This window comes from Choloepus didactylus, chromosome 1 (assembly GCF_015220235.1).
Source record: "Choloepus didactylus isolate mChoDid1 chromosome 1, mChoDid1.pri, whole genome shotgun sequence".
NCBI classification, from domain to species: Eukaryota; Metazoa; Chordata; class Mammalia; order Pilosa; family Megalonychidae; genus Choloepus; species Choloepus didactylus.
In genome coordinates, this window is record NC_051307.1 from 117,114,053 (window position 1) to 117,138,492 (window position 24,440).

General features: G+C 36.6%; 1 long non-coding RNA gene across 3 annotated transcripts in view; it reads left to right on the forward strand.

The window, feature by feature from the left end:
- Positions 1 to 821: 821 nt before the first annotated feature.
- LOC119526767 overlaps positions 822 to 24,440 on the forward strand; it is a 35,372-nt gene continuing 11,753 nt past the window's right edge. Inside the window, exons 1-4 of one of the 3 annotated variants that reach the window (XR_005215254.1) lie at positions 822 to 888; positions 20,612 to 20,775; positions 21,858 to 21,903; positions 23,981 to 24,074. This is a non-coding gene — a long non-coding RNA (uncharacterized LOC119526767). Of the gene's footprint in view, positions 889 to 1,402; positions 1,461 to 4,119; positions 4,418 to 20,611; positions 20,776 to 21,857; positions 21,904 to 23,980; positions 24,075 to 24,440 lie in introns of those variants that run through there. The other 2 variants (XR_005215253.1, XR_005215255.1) reach the window with 2 other exon arrangements.

The window sequence follows — 24,440 nt, forward strand, 5'->3', positions numbered from 1 at the left end:
TTCGGGAATCAGATTTAGCTTCATCCATGCCATGCCACGGTTTGATGTGTCTCACTGGAATCTACTGGGGACCTACTGAGGTGGAGACACAAGTATATTCCCACCCCCAGGTTAATAAGGGCACTGGTCCTTCCCAGTGTCCGGTTTGTCTATTTTTCCAGAGCACAGGAGGTTTCACCATTTCTGTATTTTTTGTTTCACGCAACACTTGGAAATGGCACTGTGCTGCTGTCAGTCCATCATCTGAGAGATTTAAAAAATTAAGAATAGGGCTTTAGCTGTTCTTGTAGAGGGATCCATATTCCCCTCTTTTTGTTTTAAAAGACATGTTTTTAGAGTGCAATGAGCGAGTACGATGACAGCTTGTCCTGTAGGATTAAAGGGAATGCCAGTTATATATTGTATAGACCATTGAGAACAAAAAGTATGAAAGCGAGAGGAAATGCAGGCAGGGCCATTGTCGGTTTTAAGTTGACGTAGGCATCCAAGGACAGCAAAAGTCTGTAATAGAAAGTGACAAACATGAGTTGTAATTTCCCCTGAGAGAGGGAGTGCAAAGAGAAATCTAGAGTATGTGTCAAAAACAACATGAAGAAAATGGAGAGGACTAAATGGGGCGAAGTGGGTGACATCCATCTGCCAAATGGCATTGGGCTGAAGGCCGCGGGGATTAGTGCCATAGATAGGTGGTGCTAAATTATGTAGTTGGCAGGAAGGGCAACTACGGATGATATCTTTGACTTGTTGAGCTGTTAAATCAAACTGTTTTTGTAAACTGCGCCAGTTCTGATGAAAGAATTGATGAGACTCAACAGCGGGGTGCAGGAGTGGTGATACAAGGAGATCAGCTTGTTGATTACCATATGTTAAAGATCCTGGGAGAGAAGTGTGAGAGTGAATATGCATGATACAGAAGGGGTGATGGCGGGCTCTGATTAGCATTTGTAATTGAAGGAATAGAAGGAGAATAGGCTCTGAGCAGCTACAGCTGAAAAGAGAAGTTTCTATGTTTTGCACAGAATAAACTGCATAGGCAGAATCAGAAACAATATTGATTGGGTCGTTTGGAAAAGTTTGAAATGCTAAAACGAGAGCACCAAGTTCAGCTTGTTGGGTAGTAGGATAGTTATGTTCTATGCGAGAAAGAGTGGAGGTCCAGATGGCTGCTTTCCCAGTTTTTCCTGATCCGCCGATGAAAACTGTGATAGCGTGAGGAATGGGACAAGTAGAAGTAATGCGAGGAAAGACAAAAGGCATAAGGCAAAAAAAGGTTAATAAAGGATCTGCAGGAAGCTGAAAATTAACCTGTCCATGATAATCATAAATAGCTGCTTGTAAAGAGGTGGGAAAAGAAAGCACATGAGTAAACTGATCTTTGGTAATAGGCAAATAAATACAATTAGGTTCATTACCGGTAAGATGAATAACACATCTGCGACCTTTGATGACAAGCTGAATAAGTAAGTCAATATATGGGGAAAGAGATTTCGTTGGGGAGTGCCCAAGGAAAAGCCATTGGAGAATGCGGAGTGCAGGTGAAAGTTGTCCAATTAATCCGGTGGGAGAGTGATCTGTTTGTAAAATAAAATAGGTTACAGGAAGTTGTGGATTAATGTGGTTAAGAGAGCAATGTTGAATGGCCTGTTCAACAAGAAGCAATTCTCGTCGGCAGTTGGCAGTAAGAGTGCAGAGGCTGTTGAGGTTGGAATCTCCCTTTAACAAAGAGAAGAGATGATGTAATTGATAAGTTGGGATACCAAGCGAGGGACGGAGCCAGTTACTATTACCCAAGAGTTTTTGCAATTCATTAAGAGTAGGCTGATCAGCAATTTTAAGGCAGATATGCTGGGGCACTATGTTAGCGTGGGACACTAAGTGGCCAAGATATTTCCAAGGTTCTGTTTGTTGAATTTTCTCAGGGGTGATAAACAAGCCCACTGCTGTGAGAAGGTCTTTTGTAAATGATAATAAATGAGCCAAGAGATGATCGGTTGGCCGCACTAAGCAAAATGTCATCCATATAGTGGATGAGTTTACATTCCGGGAATTTGTCATGAGCTGGACATAAAGCTTGACTAACATAAGACTGACACATTATAGGGCTATTTAGCATGCCCTGTGGCAAAACTTTCCAATGAAACCGCTGGGCAGGGGCCTTGTTGTTAATGGCAGGTAAGGTAAATGCAAAACGCTTTCTGTCTTTAGGATGTAAGGGAATAGAATAGAAACAGTCTTTTAAATCTATTACAGTTATTGGCCACTGCTGCAGAATGCAAGCAGGTGAAGGGACTCCTGGTTGAAGGGGCCCCATGGGTTCAAGGCAAGTGTTAATTGTTCACAAATCATGCAAGAGGCGCCACTTCCCAGATTTCTTTTTTATGACAAAAATAGGAGAATTCCATGGGCTGGTAGATGGCTCAATGTGCCCAAGATTTAATTGTTCATGAACTAATTGATGAGCTTGATATAATTTCTCTGAGGTAAGGGGCCACTGCTCCACCCATACAGGTTTGTCTTGGAGCCAAGTTAAAGGCAAAGGTTCAATGATAATTTTTGGAGCAGTGGCCCTTAGGATAAATTTGTCTGAATTGTCATATTCCATTGAGATAATAAGTCATGTCCCCACAAATTAATGGGGATTGGTAAGATTAGAGGCTGAATTGTAGCAGAATGGCCTTCTGCATCATGATATTCAAGGGGAACTGTGCTTTGGGCACAGGAATTTATTCCCCCAATTCCCATAACTGGGGTATCTTGTAAGACTTTTGGCCAGGTAGATGGCCAGGATTGTAAGGTAATGATTGAAATATCAGTGCCAGTGTTGATTAAACCCTGAAAGGCTTGTCTCTGTATGTAAATGGTTAACGTAGGACAGCCGGGTTGAATTTTCTCAACCCAACACACTTTAGGTCCAGTGCTACCAAACCCTTTAGCACCGTGCATGGCATTTTTAGCCTGTGGGACCCAAAAAGGCAATAAGAGCAATTGTGCAATAGCAGATTGAGCAGGTAAAAGATGGATACCTGTGCAAGAAAGGATAACTTGAATTTCACCACAATAATCGGCATTAATAACACCCGCATGAACAAAAAGACCTTTAGAAGTTAGACTTGATTTTCTTAAGACCAATCCAACTAAACCATGCGGGAGTGGCCCATAAACACCGGTATGAACTTTTCTAATGCCATCTGACTCCTTTATGAGTAATTCATGGAAACAGAGTAGGTCCAATCCTGCACTGCCAGAGGTGGCAGCCGCAAGGGCATCAACTCTGGGTTGCTCAGGTTGGTAACTTGATACACTGTTTGTCTCTGTTTGTGGCAGTTTGACAGAAGCTCCAGTGTTGAAGGGTCCCTGGAGCTGGCCCCCTTGGGAGTTTCCCGAGTCTAACAGGGCTCTGTCACGATTCCATTTAGAATTACATTGATTAGCCCAATGAAACCCCTTTTTACAGCGGGGACAGGGCTTAGGGGGTCTAGAGACATTATTAGAGGGCTCCCTATTTTGGGAGTCTGTCAGAGGCATGTTTTTTTGAGGACATTGTCTTTGGAAATGTCCTGGCTGGCTGCACCGAAAACACACATTGGACATGGTTCTGGGGGGCATGCATAGCAGTGGCAAAAACCTGTGCTTTGTGAGTCTCAGGGCCCCCAATTGACATGCTTTGATAAGATCACCGATAGTCTGTGCCTTAGCATGGGTAGGATGCATGGCTTGTTGGCAATCTGCATTAGCATTTTCAAAGGCTAATTGTAAAAAAATGATATTAGCCATGCCACAATGGCTAACCTGTCATCCTATGGCCTTTGTTAGCCGGTGAACAAAGTCTACAAAAGACTCTTGTGGGCCTTGGTGGATATTAATGAAAGAGCCTTGTGCATCTGTCCCTGAATCTGGCAATCACTCCCATGCTCACATGGCACAAAGTGCCACCTGTTGATAAGCATTATTTGGCCAATTTAACTGTTGGTTAACATCTTCATATTGGCCGCACCCTTGGAGCTGGTCTGTGGTAATATTTACCCTCGCTAAGCAATTATGACCTGCCTGTTCCATGCAGCATTCATCAAACTCTGTACGCCACAGCAAATAAGCACTAGACTCTAGAATGGTATGTGCTAAGGAATTCCAATCCCAAGGGGTTAAGACATAGCTTTCAGACAAGGCTTGCAGTATCCCTTTAGTAAATGGGCTTGTGGCACCGTTTTCTCGGACACTTGTTCTGAGTTCTTTATAAGTTTGATAGGATAATGGCTCAAACCTTCTTTGGTTTTGCTGGTTAAGCATAACGGGGCATACAAGGTCACCAGCTAACGCTGCTTCGCGCAGACAGTTTTGTAAAACAGGCGCAGCACCTCTGGAAGTGGGTGGTGGCTGCGGCGGTGACACCGGGCCAGCGGCAGCTGCGAAGGCTAAGGTAAAGGAGAAAGGGGAGGGAGCGAGGCTATGGTAGTTTTCCTGCCACCTTTATCGGCTGGTGGTATGGGTGCAGAGGGTTTGATTAGCCCAATGAAACCCCTTTTTACAGTGGGAGGAGAATAATCGGGGAGAGCAGCAGTTTCTTTTTTAGAGACCTCAGTTTCAGAACTCTCAGTCTCGGCAATATGAAGAGGGACCAGGGCAGTGTGAATAAGAGCCCATGTAGTAAATGTTTCAAGGAAACATTTTGTCCTTGCCTAAACTGGCACTTTAAATTTTGTCCAATGAGCTCCCACACATCTAAGTCTAACATGCCTTCCTCAGGAAACCAGGGGTTATACTGAACCACCTCATGCAATAAAGAATACAAATTTTCTTCTGAAACAGAAGCTCCACTAGCCTGCAGCAGCCATTGTAAAATTAACACATATTGGTGCTGGGGAACACTGAGATACTGACCCATATTGTTGAGTGACTGAAACTACTGACCAACTATGAGACAACTCGCTTGTACTTACTGCACAGTTTCCAAACGTCGTAGTCAGGATTGGTGAGCCTCACAGGGGGCACCAATTGTGAAAGAAGAGGAGAACACTCTATCTTCAATGTCCATGCAAAAGAAAGTTTTATTCTACTCATTTCTGCAGTTCTCTATAACATACAATATAGTCTCCTATGTGACTGTTCTCAGGTACATTTTTTCTAAAGCCATGAGGTGTATTTACATATCTTTAGTCTTAAGGGACAATTTCTTTGGGGGCTAGATGGGAAGCAGTGGGGGCAGGAGACAGGAGCATGGAAGGAGCCCAGCAGGAGCTCAGAGATTATTCCCTCATCTAAATTGCAGTCCGCTTTCAGACATGCAAGGCTTTTGGCCTTTCCCTAGCTCCAGTGTCCTCCTTCAGACATCTGTAGCTTTGGGAAGGCCCTGCTCTATAGTTTGTTAAGCCAGGGGGCCTTCCGTGGCTCCACATTCAGCTATTAAAAATAAAGCTAATATTTGTGCATGAAATTTTTTATTTCTGAGCATGAAATTTTTTATTTTTGCTAATAGATCTTTTAGATAGAGTGCTAGAAGTAGGAAGAGTAAAAGGTACACCCATATGCAATTTTGGTAAATAGCGCAAACTTCATTGTCACTTCATAGTCACTTAGAGTGGCTTGTTTGTATGTGTGTATGGTTTTTTTGCTTTTTTGTTTATTTACTTTTGAGCTATATTTTGTGGCATGCTGAAGATCTAAATCCTTTCTTTCATCTTCCAGCAAGAATTTTATTTGTTTATTTTCTAAGCCATAAAATGCTACTTTCTGTTTTGCACTTTCGATAGTTCCAAGTTTAAATTCAATTCCACCTCTTTCCTAGGAACACAAAACATAACAATTCCATTTTAGGTCTGATAGAGGTATTTGCCTCCAAGACAAACCCACTTTTCCAGTTGGCTTAACTCTCAGTACTTCCTGCTTCCTTTACAGTTGTGTATTCTTTTTGGGGGGATTTCCATAACTTTTTAGAAAATCTGGATGAGTATCAAAATGTATATTTGCTGATATTTATCCATGATGCAGATGTATTTTGCCAAAGAAATTTTGAGGGTATCCAATCTGCCATAGTACCAAAAGTGGAAATTATATTTTTCAGATATTTTTCATTGTTTCTTTGTTTGAGGTTTTAAGCTTTCTATCATTTCCAATGTTGCAGTTTTTTTTTTTTTTTTCCCCACTGATTAACCTTGACAGAGTTTTGTCTGTTTGCTTGTTGAATATTGGCCATTTGAAAGCTCTGGGATGTATTTTTTAATTCTACTCTTTCTAGCTTACTATCTGCTGGATTTATTTATTAATTCTATCCTTTATATTCTAGCCATAGTTATTAATTTATTCTCTAACATTATTTATGTTTATTATATTTTGAATTTTTTTGAATTGACTACTGATTTCATTTCTTCTTGCTTAATATGTAAAGTATTTAGAATTTGCTATTTATTCTGATAATAGATTTTGCTAATCCCATACATTATTATATGTAATGCTTACATTGAATTTAATTACCTAAAGAAGTCATCATTTATTAGAAATCTTGAGTGAATTTTCATATTTATAAGTTGCAATGTTACATATCTTTATGGTATTAGTTTTCAGTTTTATTGCATTTTGGCCAAAATAGGTGACTTGTAGGGTTGGCTATACAAATGTGTTAAGTTTTTGAACATATGAGAGCAACATAATAAAAATTTGGTAATGTTCCAAAGGTAATAAAAAAAATTCTCTCTTCTCTGTTTATATCGCTCAAAAGTCAATATGGATATATTAAACAAACCTTCCTTACTGATCCAGTCAAACACCTCCCCCATTTTGTAGCCTTGTGTCTTTGACCTATGTGACTAGTTGATTTTAGTTAATATGAGAATATATTACCAGGTCAGTGTTCCAGGGACCTGTGAGGCTGCGAGTATGGGCTCTATCACCTCAGGAGTAGAATTTCTCTATTATAATCTCTTCGTAGATCTAGATAAGCCACTGTGCCAGGGGGAACTTTCATAATATCTTTAAGATATTTTATCTCTTTGATCCAGTGCCCATATTATGTCCAGTATGGGGCCATTTGCAGCTTCACTTGGTACAAAGTCTTTAAGGTAAAGTCTTTGTATCAGGGATGCTTTTTTACTAGAGATGTTCAAGTTTGCTTGCGAAAAGCCTAATGCAGCTACTTATAATGGCTAGTGTGCTGTTTAAAGGAAAGCGGACTTTATTTTCCTTTTAGCCAATGATTAATGTCAACATCCTGACACACCCCTGACAATACCTTGGCTAGAGTCAGCTCTGTTTGCATCCTATGGCTGGGCACCTGCTGTTTCTTTCAATCTGATCTTATCTGCAGTATATTTGGAAGGAATTATCAGGGTCTGCCCTTTCTGGATAGTATACTGCCTTATATAAATTTTCATCCACTTTTATATTCATTTGTTCATTTCTGTCAGGATTTCAGAAACATTATATGTCATTTCTCTAGATGCTATTTTTCTAGAAATTTCCTAGTTGAGTTCATTTTTTAGAATCATTGAAAATGAGCTTATTTTTGTAAGACTAGTTGATAATCCACCATTTCCAAATAACTTAAGATTGAGCTATCAATCTAGAAGTATAATTTAACATTGTAGAGATTTTGAAGATTACTCTAGCATGGTGAGCCAGGATGTATGGGCAATGCATAGAAATAGTGAGAGTTGCCTCATGAATGATTTACAGTGAGAGAATAAAGAAATATGCCCCCAGCTTATCTTTAATTACCCATAGCTTCAGAGATAAGTTGGGAATGTCCACATTAATCTGTGTCAAATACCTAAGTAGCCAACAGCTGCTGTAGTTTTTATTAATTTGTTTATCAGTTTGTTTAGTTTTTTGCTAATTGGGCTTCTTAATAGACATTCTAAGTCTACTAGCACTTAAAATCTGTATCTTCTACTAAATTTCTATTTCATGATTAGAGTACAATTGCTAATGTGAAAATGGGTGAGACAAAGCAGTAATTTCCCCAATTCAAAGATCAGAGGTGTTTATGACACAGAGTGGTGGCAAAAAGATTCACAAAACTTTTATGACCATGGTAAAGATCAAGTCAAAATTTGTACTTCAGAGGTATCAGGAATTCTTTCATACTTTAATTGGTTACAGATAGATAAACAGATAAATAGATACATAGACACAAAGACAGCCAGCAACTATCTCAGTACATTAAACAGATGGTAATAAATATGTATTCAATTATTAGTTAATTTATTGATTTCAAAGTACTGAACTGTGGTAATACATTGTTTTCTTTGGGCAGTTTTCTGTTATGTATAATCTTTCCTTTTCCACATAAAGTTTAATTGTCTGCTGCAACAAGTAATAAACTAAACTTATCCAACTATAGGTATATTTCAGGTGTTCTTTGAGTGGAGGGCATTGACAAAGCCTCTACTGTTTACAATTATTCATATAATAATAATTCATATTCATATAATAAAGCCATATCTAATACTCTTTGTATTCCTTGTGGGAAGATACTCTTAAAGCAAGAGTAACCATTTAAACAGAAGGAAGATGATGATGATGGGAACTTAAACAAAAGGGACCAAACAGGTTTCAGGATCCCCACCCCCATAACACCCTGGCTTTCACATGCTGGATTGAAACCTGGATTGAATCAAAGGTCCATCAATTACTTGCTGTAAAACCAATGGAAATTCACTAATCTCACCTACACTAAATTTTCTCATGCATAGATGAGAAGAGTAACATATCCTTCCTATGTATATTGTTAAAATAGTTCATATTACTCAGATTGGCAGGCAAATACAAATTTTCAGAAATAAATTTCATTCTTAATGATCTGGATACTCTGATGAAATTCATGCTGAGAATCAACCTGACTGCAAAGTTCTAGTGCTAGAAAGGCATAGGTGAGTATGCAAAATCATTAATTTTATTTATATTTCAAGTAAGGTTTAAAAGTTAATGGTCATCAAACATGAAATATTTGATAGATGTTCTAATAAAGAACAAAAATCTTATATAAGTCAAAAGGACCCAATACATACAGCTAGGATACATGTGATATCAGAAGATGAGATCATTGTTGTAAATAAAACTGCCAGAGACAGTGGGCTACCAATAAACCAAATGGCAGTGTAAATGCTCCAATGTGCTGTTCCCCCACAGAATACTGGAACAACTAGCAAAGTTTGGCAAAGCCATCTTCCTCAAAACTCTGGAAAACAGTTAAAAATTTGCAGTAACTGAAAAGTGCTAAATAAGAAAACTCAGCTTTAAAAAAGGTAGGGAAAGCTTGTGGCACTCTTGTTGGCTTCTCTCCCACCCCCACCCCAGCATGGTGTACAGCCAGGCTGCACTCTTATTATGGGTCATGGCGTTCTTCTGGAGGGAGCAGGGTAACCACAATACATTTACTAGGGTTCCTGTATGATAGTACCAGTCTATTAGGTGGCAACATGAAGGACTGAACCAAGACACTTATCTCAGGCTCACCCTCCCAGAACTTCAACTACAGGCAGAAATAGCTTGCAGACAGCTAAAGCAGTGTAAGAAACAATTAAGGCAAAGCATTCTGGGGCTACAGATTAATGGTTTTAAGACATACAATAGCTTGCCCAGGAATGGGGTGGGGAGATCCATTTCATAGGGATTAGAGGAAAAACATCCAGATTCCTATAAATAGAAAAATTCTCAGGCTATGAGTGAACACAAGCCCAGGGCAAGACACAGGCGGATCTTCCTGAAAAGAGAGGTAAACTCTAAAGAAGAGTATCAACCAATGCACAACCAATTTTCAAAGACTTGTAAAGGGTATTTTTTCCATTGGTTTGTTGTTGTTAGCTCCTGGCACTCAAGGAAATCTCTGTCATATCACCATTTGGATACAAATGTAAGGAATAGACAATGGAGGGACTAAATCCCAGAGTTAACACTTAAAAATATTAAAATGTACAGTGCACAAAAAACATTACAAGTCAAAGAAACAAAAATGATAGCCCATCCAAGGAAACAAGATAAAAATACAGAACCATCAAAGAAGAAGACCAGATTTTGGACATAACTGAAAAGACTCTTAAAAAAATGATCTCCACTATTATCAAGGAGGTAAAGAAACACAGAGAAAGAACTATAAGATTTCAGGTGAATGATGAATGGACAATGTAAGAACCTCAATCAGGTGATAGAAATATTTAAAAGGAACCAAACAGAAATACAGGAGTTGAAGACTGCAATAACTGAAATGAAAAAATTTCCTAGAGAGTTTCAACAGCAGATTAAACTTGCAGAAAAAAAAAAGAAACAGTGCACTCAATGAAAGACAACTGAAATGATTCAGGCTGAAGAAGAGAAAGAATAAAGAATGTAAAAGTGAACAGAGGCATCGTGGGATGGAGAACTTCTTCTTGACCAAAAGGGGGATGTGAAAGGAAATGAAATAAGCTTCAGTGGCAGAGAGATTCCAAAAGGAGCCAAGAGGTCACTCTGGTGGGCACTCTTACACACAATTTAGACAACCCTTTTTAGGTTGTAAAGAATTGGGGTAGGTGGTGGTGGATACCTGAAACTATCAAACTACAACCCAGAACCCATGAATCTTGAAGACAATTGTATAAAAATGTAGCTTATGAGGGGTGACAATGGGATTGGGAAAGCCATAAGGACCACACTCCACTTTGTCTAGTTTATGGATGGATAAGTAGAAAAATAGGGGAAGGAAACAAACAAACAAACAGACAAAGGTACCCAGTGTTCTTTTTTACTTCAATTGCTCTTTTTCACTATAATTATTATTCTTGTTATTTTTGTGTGTTGTGCTAATGAAGGTGTCAGGGATTGATTTAGGTGATGAATGTACAACTATGTAATGGTACTGTGAACAATCGAATGTACGATTTGTTATGTATAACTGCGTGGTGTGTGAATATATCTCAATAAAATGAAGATTAAACAAAAAAAAAGTGAACAGAGCCTGTCACCTGTGAGACACCATCATTCATTATGCATTATGGGAGTCCCAGGAGGAGAACAAAGAGAGAAAGGGGCAGAAGAAATATTCAAATAAATAGTGGCAGAAAACTTCCCAAATTTAATGAAAGACATGAATGAAAACATTCAAGAAGCCCAGTTACCACCAAAAAGAATAAACTTGAAGGGAATCCTGCCCAGACACATAGTAGTCAAACTGTCAAATGCCAAGCACAAGGAGAGAATTTTGAAAGCTAGAACAGAAAAGCAACTTCTTATGTAACCCAAGTGAGATTAAGTGCAATATACTCATCAGAACCCATGGAGGCAAGAAAGGCAAAATATTTAACACGCAAAGGCAAAATATTTAACATGTTGAAAGAAAACAAGTGCCAACCAAAAATGTTTCAAAAAATGAAGGGCAGATTAAGATAATGCCAGATAGACAAAAGATAAACAAATCACTAGACTTGCCCTATAAGCAATGCCAAAGGGAGCTCTTCAGACTGAAAGAAAAGGACAGCAAACAGTGTATCAAAGTGACATAAAGAAATAAAGACCTCCTGTAAAATTTCTAAAACTCAAATGCATAGAAAGAAACAATGAATCTATGGTTGTGGATTTACAATACATAAAGATGAAATTTGTAACAAGTACAACACAAATGTAGGGGATCAGATGGGAGTAGTGTTTGTTATGCTATTGAAGTTAAGTTAGTATCAAATCAAATTAAGCTCCATGGTAGCACAAAGAAAATATATGAAAAATATATACAGAGAAGGAATAGAAGGGGCTCAAAATGTTACAAAAATCAAACTAATATGAAAGTAGGCAATAACAAGAATTGCAGGACAAAAACAGTATAAAACTTACAAAGATAAAATATTAAAATGGCACAAGAAAGTTCTGCGTTAACATTATCAGTAATGACTTCAAATGTAAATGGAGCAAACTCTCCCATCAAAAGGCAGAGACTGCCAAAATAGATAAAAATGCATGACCCATCTATATGCTGCTTATGAGAGACTCACCTTAAATTCAAGGACACGAGTACGTTGAAAGTAAAAGGATGAAAACAAACAAACAAACAAACAAACAAAAAAACTCCCTGTGCCAGTTTAAGACTATTATGGAGCCCAGGAAAGCCATGCTCTTTTAATCCAGCCTTGTGGGTGCAGGTGACTTATTGTGGGTGGGACCTTGTGATTAAGTTGTTTCTATGGAGATGTGACCCACCCAATTGTGGGTGTTAAGTTTGATTAGATTATTCCCATGGAGATGTGACCCTAACTATTCAGGATGGGTCTTGATTAGTTTACTGGAGTCCTTTAAGAGAGCTCATGGAGAGAAGGAGCTCAGAGAAGCTGAGAGAGACATTTTGGAGAGAAGCAAGATACGTAATCCAGAGTTTACCCCTGGAGAAGCTAAGAGGTGACACAGACCCAGATGCTTGGAAATGCAGACAGAAAGATGTTTGGAAATGCTAAGCTAAGATATGAAGCCTAGGGTTTGCCCTGGAGAAGCTAAGAGAGGACCCCCCCAGATGCTTAGAGAGAAACTCCCTGGGAGAACAAGCAAGGAGCTGAAACAGAGAAGCTAAGAGAGACAGAAGCCCAGAGACATTTTGGAGAAAGCTCTCTTGAAACAAGAACCCAAGAGCAAAGGACCAGTAGATGCCAACCAGATGCCTTCCCAGCTGACAGAGGTGTTCTGGACACCATCAGCCTTCCTTCAGTGAAGATATCCTCTCGTTGTTGCCTTAGTTTGGACACTTTTATGGCCTTAGAACTATAAATTTGTAGCCTAATAAATCCCCGTTATAAAAACCAATCCATTTCTGATATTTTGCATAACAGCAGCTTTAGCCAACTGGAACATTCCCACATATATTGTAATCACAAAATCAGATAAAATAGACTTTAAATAAAAAGCTGTTACAAGGGACAAAGAAGGCTGCAATAGACTGATAAAGGGGTCAATTCAGCAAGAATATGCAACAATTATAAATATATGTGCACCTAATGGCAGGGCCCCAAAATACTACATTATATCATTAATCTCTCCTACAACTTAACAACAAATAGATGAACAACCCAAGTAAAAAATATGCGAAAGCCTTGAATAGACATTTCCCCAAAGGAGATATACAAATGGCCAAAAAGCACATGAAATGATGCTCAATATTATTAGCCATTAGAAAAATGTAAATCAAAACCACGCTAAGATACCATTTCACACCCACTAGAATAGCTACCATTTAAAAATATGGAAAATAACAAGTGTCAGAGAGGATGTGAAAAAATAGGAATGACCGTTCATTCTGGGTGGGAATGTAAAATGGTGTAAGCACTGTGGAAAACTCTTTGGTAGTTCCTGAGAAAATTAAGCATAGAGTTATTTCCATATGACCCAGCAATCCCATTTCTAGGTATACAACCCAAAGAATTGAAAGCAGGGACATGAACAGATATTTGCGCACCAATGTTCATTACGTCATTCACAATTGCCAAAAGATGGAAGCAACCCAAGTGTCCATCAGCAGATAAATGGATAAACAAAATGTGGTATAAATATACCATAAAAAGTAATGAGGTTGTGATACTTGTGACAACATGGATGAACCTCTAAGTTGTCATGTTGAGTGAAATAATTCAGAAACAAAAGAAAACAATATTGTATGATCTCACTGAAATGAAATAATTATAATAGGCAAATTCATAGAGTTATAAACTAGAATACAGAATACCATGGGCTGGAGTGGATGTAAGAAATGGGGAGTTGATGCATAATTGGAACAAGTTCCTATTTGGACTGAAGGCAAAGTTTTAGTAACTGGTGTTAGTGATGGTGGCATGGCATTGTGAATGTAATTAATATGACTGAATTACGTATTTGAGTGTGGTTAAAAGGGGAAATTTTAAGTAGTGTATATGTTAGTAGAATAATTTACCAAAAAACAACATAGGGCTGAACAGCACAGTGAACCCTAATGTAAATATGGACTATAATTAAAAGTATAATAATACTACTGTTGCATCAATTGTAACATAGATACCATGTGTTTGAGGGAGGATATATGGGAACTCTACATTTTCTGCATGAGTTTTCTGTAAACCTACAACTTCTTTAATAAAATAAAAATAAATAAAATAATAACATTAACAACAATAATAATAATAAAGAGTGGAGAAAAAGTCATGGTGAGAGCCAGAATCCAAAGTCAACAGAAACCCAGAAGAGAAATCTGAGCACATTGCCCTGTGAAAGTGAAGGAACCAAGGATTTCTGGTCAGCCAGAATGTTACTGACCCCTGGAAGCATCAAGCCTTCTAGCCAATGCCTTGATTTGGACTTCCAGCTTCCGAAACTGTGAGCCAATAAATTACCATTTTTAAGCCAAAAGTAAAGCCTATGGGTGATGGCTAACTAAGCCTCCCCCTCTGTACAACATAAACTTGAGTGCAACAATACCTGAAGAAATTTTTTCACACAGAACCTTATGTCGAAAACAACAAAAAAAGTCACTTACCACAGACAGGGCCCACACTATAAAAAAGAACAGTATACTGTTTAATAAACTTAGATCAAGTATAAAAAAATTATAATATTTGGAGCATTTATATAAATGCTAAAGAGACCAATAATCCTGGGAGAACTTGGGATTCTGGGACATGTCTTATAAAGCTAAAAGGCTTTTCCACAAAACAAAGAGGCAGCTTGGATAGCAGCAGTGCTTGGGAATGTATGCGGCACTCCCCTCTGAGGGTGCCCACAATCTTAATATGGTGATAACAGAATAGCTTGAACTTGCAATTGATGTTTTAAATTTTTTAGGTATTTTTCATCCTGAGAATACTTGGATAGGATCATTGTTATAAAAACTTCTTCATTAGTATGACAAACTGTTTCATATTTTATTTGGCTTTTGGAAGAACATATGAAACACTTTTTTTTCAGTTTTCCCACGCATACACCGTAATGAAACAAATATGCTTAGAGAATATTGCACTGATAAATGTAAATAATTTGGGCAATATAAGATAGTGAAAAGAATGGTGGAAAAGCAATACGTAACATTTTTTTAAAGTTCCTAGATCAAATAGGCTCATGAATTTTATCTGATAAAAGACATATACACTGAAAATACAGAGAAATATGTTACTAACTTTTAAAAAAATTCTTGAATTTCTTCTCAGGAAAATCACACGTGAGACCACTAAAATACCCAGTGCATTCCTTGAAATAATGTGGTCCACATCAGCAGGTATAGATAATAAATTATCATGCTCTCAATTCAGAATATTACATTATACCATTAATCTCTCCTTTCTGCCCTCTCCCAAAGATGTGTCAAGTGTAGATAGTGGAAAATCAGTTGGAAAATCTGGGTCATACAAGTTTTGTTTCTCCTCTGAGCCATTTGATAGGTTGACAGATGGTTGTACAGGAAAATACTCTGCCTCTCACATCTTGGCACACTAATATGGGCCAGAATATAAACATATCTTCATATTACCATGACAATAAATATGCTGGGCTCAAATATCATTCAATGTAACTCTATGGAAGTATTCCCTCTGAGTACGTAGGCTGAAGTGCAAGCTATTTTTATCACATCAATTACTGTAGTCAGCAGGAAGAAACACTAAATTTCTGTGAAAATGTTATAGCTTCTTGGTGTATAATACCCCATATTCACTGAATGCTAAATAAGTAAACAAACCCATTTTCGTACAGTTGCAAGAGCTGTTTCTTTTATGGCTATTGACATATGATTGCATAAACCCTTGGGAGGTTAAAAATCTGGTCTAATTCTCAAAAATATAAAATTAAGAATAAAAAATCATCTGTTCCACATGCAAGCTCATCTATTCTTTAATGATGTAGACAATAAATCAGAAAGTACAGCTTCCTCATAAAAAAAAAAAAAAAAGCATGATCTCAACATTTGCAAGATATAAGTGTCAGGAATCGAATGCAATAGGTGGTTTTTAAAAGCAAATTTTATAAGCTTAAACCAATTCTAGGCTTTTTAAAAATTAAACTTAAATAATTAGTTTGAAAATTGTCAGTCAGCTATTCCATCTTATAGCAGTACAGATACACATATAAAGATAGAAATAAATTTTTAAATATATATACTTGTGATTGAACCAAAAAATATAGTTAGCATTTCTATAGTTAAAACCTAAAGTTGACTTTTAATAATCTCAGAAAGAACAAACCCTAATGTGTGTGAAATTAAACCAAGAAAAGCTAAACCAAACTAAAGTATCTTACAATCAAATTAATAAAGTGGTGATAAAAATTGACACAAGTTTTTTTCAGTTACTGAGCAATAGTATGGGCTACTCTACCAGGAAGTTAGTTTTCTGCCACTTACCAATACCCAATGGTTGGACAACTATGTGCCAAGGATGGTATAAAAAGAAAGGAACTCCACACCCTTTAACAAATATAGATGATGTGACGGTGCTCTTACAAATCCAAATTCTATGGAAGATTTTGAAATGTCATATGTTCTAATTTTGTTTACATAGTGTATATTGGACAAATACTTCATGATTAATCAGCCTTCTCATTTTCTATCCATTTCATTACTAATTGCACAATAGGGCTCAAAATGACAAAACTTGGCATATAGTATAAGCTCATCGTATTGTTTGTTCATTTAATGAGTTTACCATCTAAAATAACTCATTTGTTTTCCAAGTCATATCATTCCAATTTATAAAATGAAAAAGAAATGCTTGGAATATTAGGGTGATCTCCAGATTATACCAAACCACTAGACTCAGTGAAAATATCCACTGCATATTTGGATGAAGTGGCAATTTCCATCATAACAGACAAAGATATCTTTTAAGATTTTTCGCAAAAATTATTTGGAATTTTTTAAATGGAAATTACCTTACTACTCCCTAATATATCTGTTTATTAAAGATTAATCTATAAGGTAAAATTGGCCATAATGTTATTTAATTTTTTCCTACACAATTTAAACATACTTGAAATTTTTTAAAAGCATTCAGTTTTTTAAATTATAAAATATTTTTACTAGACCAAATTCACTTGCAAATTTTGAGATCATGCTGCTTTTTTTGAATGAGGAAGTTGTGCTTCCTGATTTATTGTCTGCATCATTAAATTCACCTAAAAATGGGGAATACTGTTCTGTTTCCCTTTATATTATCTGAATAATCAATGAAATTTCTCAATCAGTTAAAAAACTTCAATATTCAATGGGAAAATATTACTGATACTTATTTTACTTATTTGAACTTGCATAAAAACAGATGAATCACTCTTTTATTTCAATAGATTTTAAAATATGTTTTGGTACCTGGTGAGCCAGTTTGGATATATTATGTCCCCCAGAAAAAGCCATATTCTTTAATGCAATCTCATGGTTGCGGATTGATTAATCTTTTTGATTAGGGTGTGATCTCTTGATTGAATGTTTCCAGGGAGATTTGGCCCTGTTCATTCAGGGTGGGTCTTGATTGGTTTACTGGAGTCCTTTCAAAAGAGCCACACAGGCCCAGGCATTTGCTGACACTAATGCTGAGAGATGCTTAAAGATGCAGACAGAAGGACATTTGGCTAAGAGATGAAACCCAGAGTTTGCCCTGGGATATGGTAAGACAGGACCCCCAGGTGCTTAGAGAGAAACGTCCCGGGAGAAAAACATTTTGAAACAGAACCACAGAGCAGATGCCAGCCATGGGCCTTCCCAGCTAACAGAGGTATTCCAGATGCCATTGGCTGTTCTTCAGTGAAGGTATCCTTTGATTGGACACTTTCATGGCCTGAGAACTGATGCCTTTGATTGGACACTTTCATGGCCTGAGAACTGTAGCTCTGTAACCAAATAAACCCCCTTTATAAAAGCCAATCCATTTCTGGTATTTTGCATAATGGCAGCATTAGCAAACCAGAACACCTGGTAAGTCAAGTTCTCATTCTTTTCCAAAATATTCTTTATTATTCTCAGACAGTGACTTTAAATTTTTTGTTATCCATTTCAAAGCATCTACACTGGGATTCTGATAGGAAATACCTTAAATTTGCAACCATCTCTAGTTCTCTAAATCTATTCCTTTAAGTTCAGACATTAAGAGTATACATAGCAAACATGAATAGCAAGATATCCTACATTGAATTCTAGATGCATTTGACCGTTTAATTTTGGGTAGCAGATTGTGAGAGATAAACAGATTCACCTGAAAATTTATCTTGATCTACTTTTTCATGGCTTTAGATAGCAAGAACCAACTTCACTTGGCAAAGATTCACATTTTTGTGATATTAAATACTCCTATGGGTGGTTGGTCTCACTTTATGTCCTACAAAATTTTTTATTTGCCTTAATAAGTTTTGGTTCTTTCTTAATGCATTTATTCTTATGTAGTTTATAGTTTCTGTTACTACTTTGAATAGCATGTATTTTTCTATTTCTGTTTTTGTTTATTGCTAGTACAAAGAAGAGCTATTGATTATTTTTATTTTCCCTGAATCAACCCCCTTACCAAATTTGCTCTTGGTTCTAGTGGCTTTTTAGATTTTTAGACTCTTAGTTTTTCTAGGCATACAGTAATATCATTGGTAAATAAATATAGTTTTGCTTCTTCCAATATTTATATCACTAAAAATTTACCTTAAATATGACTGAACAATCAAAACAATGGTAACAGCAGACATTCCAGTTTTATTTATTTTTATTTATTTTATTTATATTCTTCTTCTTAAACTCTTCTAATTTCTTGACAAAAATCACCATCCTACCCCCTTTCTTTAAAAGCCTTACAAGATTTAAATGCTACCTCCTTCTCTGGCCTTGTCACGAATTATCCTCCCTACCTCTTGATACACCAGCTTAAATTCTGTTCACTATGGCACTCACTTCTAGCTTAATGGGTTTTCACTAACTTTTCATTCTGCCTGTCATGATAACTCCCCAGTGTTTGCATGGGTATTTTCTCCTTATCATTTGGATTCTAACTTAAATGTCATCACCTCAAAGAGGCTATCTTATTTTTCAATGCATCATCTTGGTTTAATTCTCTACTTAGCTCTTATCCCTTTCTTAAATCATTGCATGTATTTCCACTTTGGTGAGGGTCAGGGATAGAGAAGAAATGTTTTTCTGTCTTTATCAAGATATCTTCAGCACAAATGGCACCAGGGTCTCAATAAATACTTATTGATTTAATGAGCAACTATTATTAACAGCTGTATTTAAATGTTCTAATCCAAAAGATCCATTAGACTTTTTTATAATTTGTTTGTTGATCACTTAGCCTGAAGCATATTCATTCATTAATCTGTTCATTTATCAGAAGCTTGTAAAGTCTGCCCCTTACAAGGCATAAGGCAGGTCATTCTGAATTTTCAAGTTGCTTGAAAGGATTTGAAATTAAAAACTGAATTATAAGAAGAGTAATTACCTTAGTTGCTAGTTTGTCCCCTCTCTTGAAAAGCTACTTTTTTTCTGTGATCTCTCGTGCTTTGTCTAAGTTCCTATGAGTTAAAATTGCCCTCAAAGGCAGTTTATTTTAAGGTTATGACAGACAAGCTCCATTCACATAGTGGTATCAGTTATGTTTCTACAATTTTCTCTTTAAGATTTGACAAGCTCTCCTAGTATGCACATCATATATTTAGGTATGGAATTTTAAAAATATAGGCTAAAATGCTTGCTTTTTTTGAACAATTATGACATGTCTTCAGTCAATTTCTCCGTATTTTATGGCAAGCAATGTTTTCAATGTATACATTTCTTTTAAAGCTGTTGCTTATTTCTTCAGTTCTTCTTTAGTTAAATTCTTCATTTTATTACTAGTTAGATGTCCAGAATATTTCAGAGTATATTGGTACTATTTAAAAAGTAGTTTAAATACATTTTGAATATTTGCATTTCCAGGTTGTCCTGGAAAATGCAGATTTGTGACAAATGAGTACTGTACCAAGTGCAAATCAACCGGTCAAAGACTTTGTCCAACCATTTGTAACATCATGAAAGAGTTTATTCAATAGAATTGAAAATTTATTCTTGAGGAAAATCAAATATTGAAACGTTTTATATCAATGACTTTAACATTATGTACAACAAAGAAAATAAATGGATTTAGGACAATTGTGTTTAGATAAATATCTATCAGCCATCTCACTAATTCATGGGAGCTTACCTTAAACCACTGGACTGTTTCTCAGGCAGCATTTTCCTCTTTATGGAAACTTACCCGATTTTCAGATCTAATAGTTTGAAAAAGATAAGGAAGTCATGATATTAAATGCTACATTAAGCACAATGGAACATGAATATTTAAAGTACTCATGACTGCAGGTAAAGCAAATCCTAAATGAAAAACCTACCTTTGTTACTAGTTCATTCAGATTGTGCCTACACAACACCTAAACAAATCAACCAAATTATTTACAAAATACAAATTTGTATTTTGATGTCCACTTTTTGTTTTTATTTTATTAACTGAATTGACTCTTTCTGGTATGAATTGATTTATTCTTTTGCTCTTGTGTAGAAACATTCTTGATGTTGGCTATGGGCATTCAATGCCAAAACAAACAACAAAACTGAGAAAAAAAATGACTGCAGCACAGATTTTAAGAAACATATTTTCCTGCTCACTGATCTCCTTTTATCTTCTGCCCATATGTTTCTGTGTTGCAGCTCTATCTCTTCCACACTTATGGAATGCTTTGGCAGGGGAAATGAATTCTGATGAGACAGAGTTGGTGAAATTCCAGAAAGTTTTTGAGAAGTTCCGATACCAAACAAGGACCTGCATTGCTATGTACTGCAAGGATTTAACCTCCACGCGTCAATTGACTCAGGTTTTTGTTTGTGTGTTTGTTTGATATGTATAATGTCATGAGTGTGTGTTTGCAATGCCTAGTGATTCAGCTGAGTTATTACTATATGAAAGACTTTGACCAAACCATGAGCTCATTTTTTTTAAAGTCACTATATTTGGCTATGTAAAATGTTTCGCATTGTAAGAGGAAGATAAAATAGGTGTGTGCCGTGGTATTACACACAAAGAGTGCGTTCGACTACGTATAAGGCCGGAGGAAGAGCAGTTATGCTACTAAGAGTCATGTTCTGACAGCAACAATGATAGTGCCATTACTACATACCCTGCGTGACCACGAGAGGAAACCTTGTTTCATTCATTCATGGATGTAAAGCCTTAAAGATACAATTTGCATATATTAGCATTTCAAGAGCTGCAAATTTTCAGACTAAATACAAAATTTATCTCCCATTTCAAAATGAAAATGTATCTACATATTAACTTCTTAGACAGCACTGAGCAATGGAGAACATTTTACTATCATTCCCTTTTCTTTCTCTCCATCTCACTCTCACCACCCTGGAAATCTCTGTCATTCACATCCACTCTCACTCTTGCTCAGCCAGACTTGTTCTGGAAGAAATGATGGGAGAAGAGTTGGATGAGTGGCATGCATTTCAACAAACATTTCTAGAGCATATGCTAATGAAAGGCACTAAGTTATTTCATTCATCTATTCATATTAATCATGATGGAAGTATGAATAGCCATCAGACCATTCTCCTTATAATACCTCACCAACCTTACCACTACTGTGGACTTCTGTGTGAAGATAAGTTGCATTTTGTGAAGCCACAAAATCATGTTTAATATGCAAGCTCTCCCCCATATTATAGCCTTTCTCCCTATGTAGCTACCTCATTAGTCTTTTGTTCATTTTCTATTTGAGAGTTACAAGTTTATGAGAAAATGTGTCTTATTAACAAAGGAGTTGCAATTAAGGCTAAACAAACATTTTTAATTTAATTATTCCTATTAGTTATTTTCATCTCTTATTTTTGCCTTCTCAAATTTTTCTCTTTACCATTTTCTTTGCAGTAATCTATTCACTTTCTCCCTCAGGTCAGTTCCTGAATATTGATGGAGGGTTTTCAAAGCCTTGTGGGTTGTAAGTAATATTTTCTTCTTAAAGAATTAATTACAGGGGTAGGCACATTCTATTTCAGATTATTATAGCTCTTTCTTTATAATTTTCAAAATTTTGAAATCACTATTTATTCCATGGTAAGTGTAGAAAATGAGGAAAACTCTATAGATGATGAGTACAGCCCTCCTTAGGACTCAGTCCATGTGGCTCTGATATCTCAGTTATTGTGAGGAATGGTGCACTTTTATTTCAGGCACACTGCGTATCTTATCATGGCTTGCACTTCTCTTCGTGTTTAAAAACCTCAAACATGATTTTGGTGCAAATGTTCAGTTACCTCACAACATGTATTTCTTTTCCCACAAAATTAATTTTACTATCCTTTACTGTTAATCCTCAGTTTTAATTTTAGTGTTTTGCATTTTGTATCATTCTTATTGCTTTAGTGTATGTTAAACTGGGGCTTAAATCAATTTTAAAAATTGACAACAAAATCTGAAAACTGATAAAACCAAAATACTTGTGCTAAACCATAAAGTGATTGTTTAACATATATGAGGAAATTATTGGTTTCTAAAGATGTGATCAGCATGCTCTAGTTTTTAGGAACTTTAGAGCATAGTAATAAAGAGTTGAAAACTAACTTCGGTAAAATTATTTGAAAATGGGGACTTCTGCATCCATCAAGATGGAGAAACAGGCACCAGATTTACCATCCTGCTTGAAACATCTAAAACGTTGACCAAAGAAGTTGTACAAGGTATTGTACATTAGGCAACAAAGGGCAGTCTTCTCAGAGAGATAGGAAAAAAGTGAGAAACACTATGATTGCTACACCTTAGTGCCTGGAGAGAATTTCCAGGCTATGGCACAGTGACTAGAAACCCAGGCATAGTAAAACATTCTCTGTGGGTTGAGGAGACAGAGCTTGGGTCCTGAGGAGGCTGAGGTAGCTACAATTCTCAGTACAGGGTGTAGAAGAGGAGACAGATGCATAACAAAGAGCTCTGGAGATCTGTAAAGTTTCCCTCTGAGTGTTCAGCTGGAAACTGTTCAGTGCATGTGGCCCTATTTTCATCAGCTAGAGTGGAAAAACCTCATAATTAATGCATAGAGTATTCAAAAGGGTTTTGCATCATTGGTGGCACAGAATATGCCCTAGTCTAAATGCTTCTCTGGTCCCACATAAAAAGTTTAAAAGCAAGATCCTAAGAACCAGAATATTTCCAAGTAACTTAAATGTGTCCCAGCACAAATTTCAACAATATTTGTAGGTCCCAGAGTAATTTGGGCAGAAGATAATGAAGTATTTGAAAAGCCCCCTTGAGGGACTAGGGAAAATGTGGAAACATTAAATTTACCCATCTGGGGAATTCCTTATATTCTTGCAAACATTGGGAACTACCGATTTAGTAGGCTGAGCCCTCAATCTTGGGGCTTTCTCTTATGAAGCCTGTTACTGCAAAGGAGAGGCTAAGCCTACTTATAATTGTGCCTAAGAGTCACCCCAGAGAACCTCTTTTGTTGCTCGGATGTGATCTCTCTCTCTAAAACAACTTGGCAGGTGGACTTGCTGCCCTCCTCCCTACATTGCACATGACTCCCAGGGGTGTAAATCTCCCTGGCAATGTGGGACCTGATTCCTGAGGATGTGTGTGGACCCAGCATCATGGGATTGAGAAAGGCTTCTTGACCAAAGGAGGGAAGAGAAATGAAACAAAGTTTCAGGGGCTAAGAGATTTCAAATGGAGTTAAGAGGTCATTCTGGAAGTTATTCTTATGCATTATATAGATATCCCTTTTTAGTTTTCAGTGTATTAGAATAGTTAGAAAGAAATACCTGAAACTGTTGAACTGCAACCCAGTAGCCTTGTTTCTTGAAGATGAGTGTTTAACTATATAGCTTATAAGGTGTGGCTGTGTGATTGTAGAAAACCTTGTGACTCACATTCCCTTTATCCAGTGTATGGACAAATGAGTAAAAAACATGAGTACAAAATGTAAAAGCATAATAAGGGGGGATGAAAGGAGTGTGTTGTTTTGGGTGTTCTTTTTTACTTTATTTTTATTCTTCTTTTTTACTTTTTTTTTTTTATAGTAATGAAAATGCCCAAAAATTGACTGTGCTGATGAACATGCAACTATACGATGATACTGTGAACAACTGACTGTACACTTTGGATGATTTTATGGTATGTTGCTATATTTTGGTAAATTGCAAGATAAAAAGAGAATATTTGTAGGAATAAAAATATTCAACGTCTAAGAATGTAAAAGTCACAATGTTTAGTATACAACAAAAATTATCAGGCATACAAGGAAGCAGGAAAAAAGAACACATAATTATGAGAAAAGTCAGTAACTTGAAAATGACCCAGAAATGACATAGATGATAATAGTAGACAGGGACATATAAACAGTCATTGTAACTGCCATATGTTCAAGTAGCTATGAATAATTAAGGATTATTAGTAGAAGCATTAAATATTAAAAAATAGATATGCCATTAAGCTTCTAGAGTTGAAGACAACAGTTTCTCAAGTTAAAAAAAAAGTCAA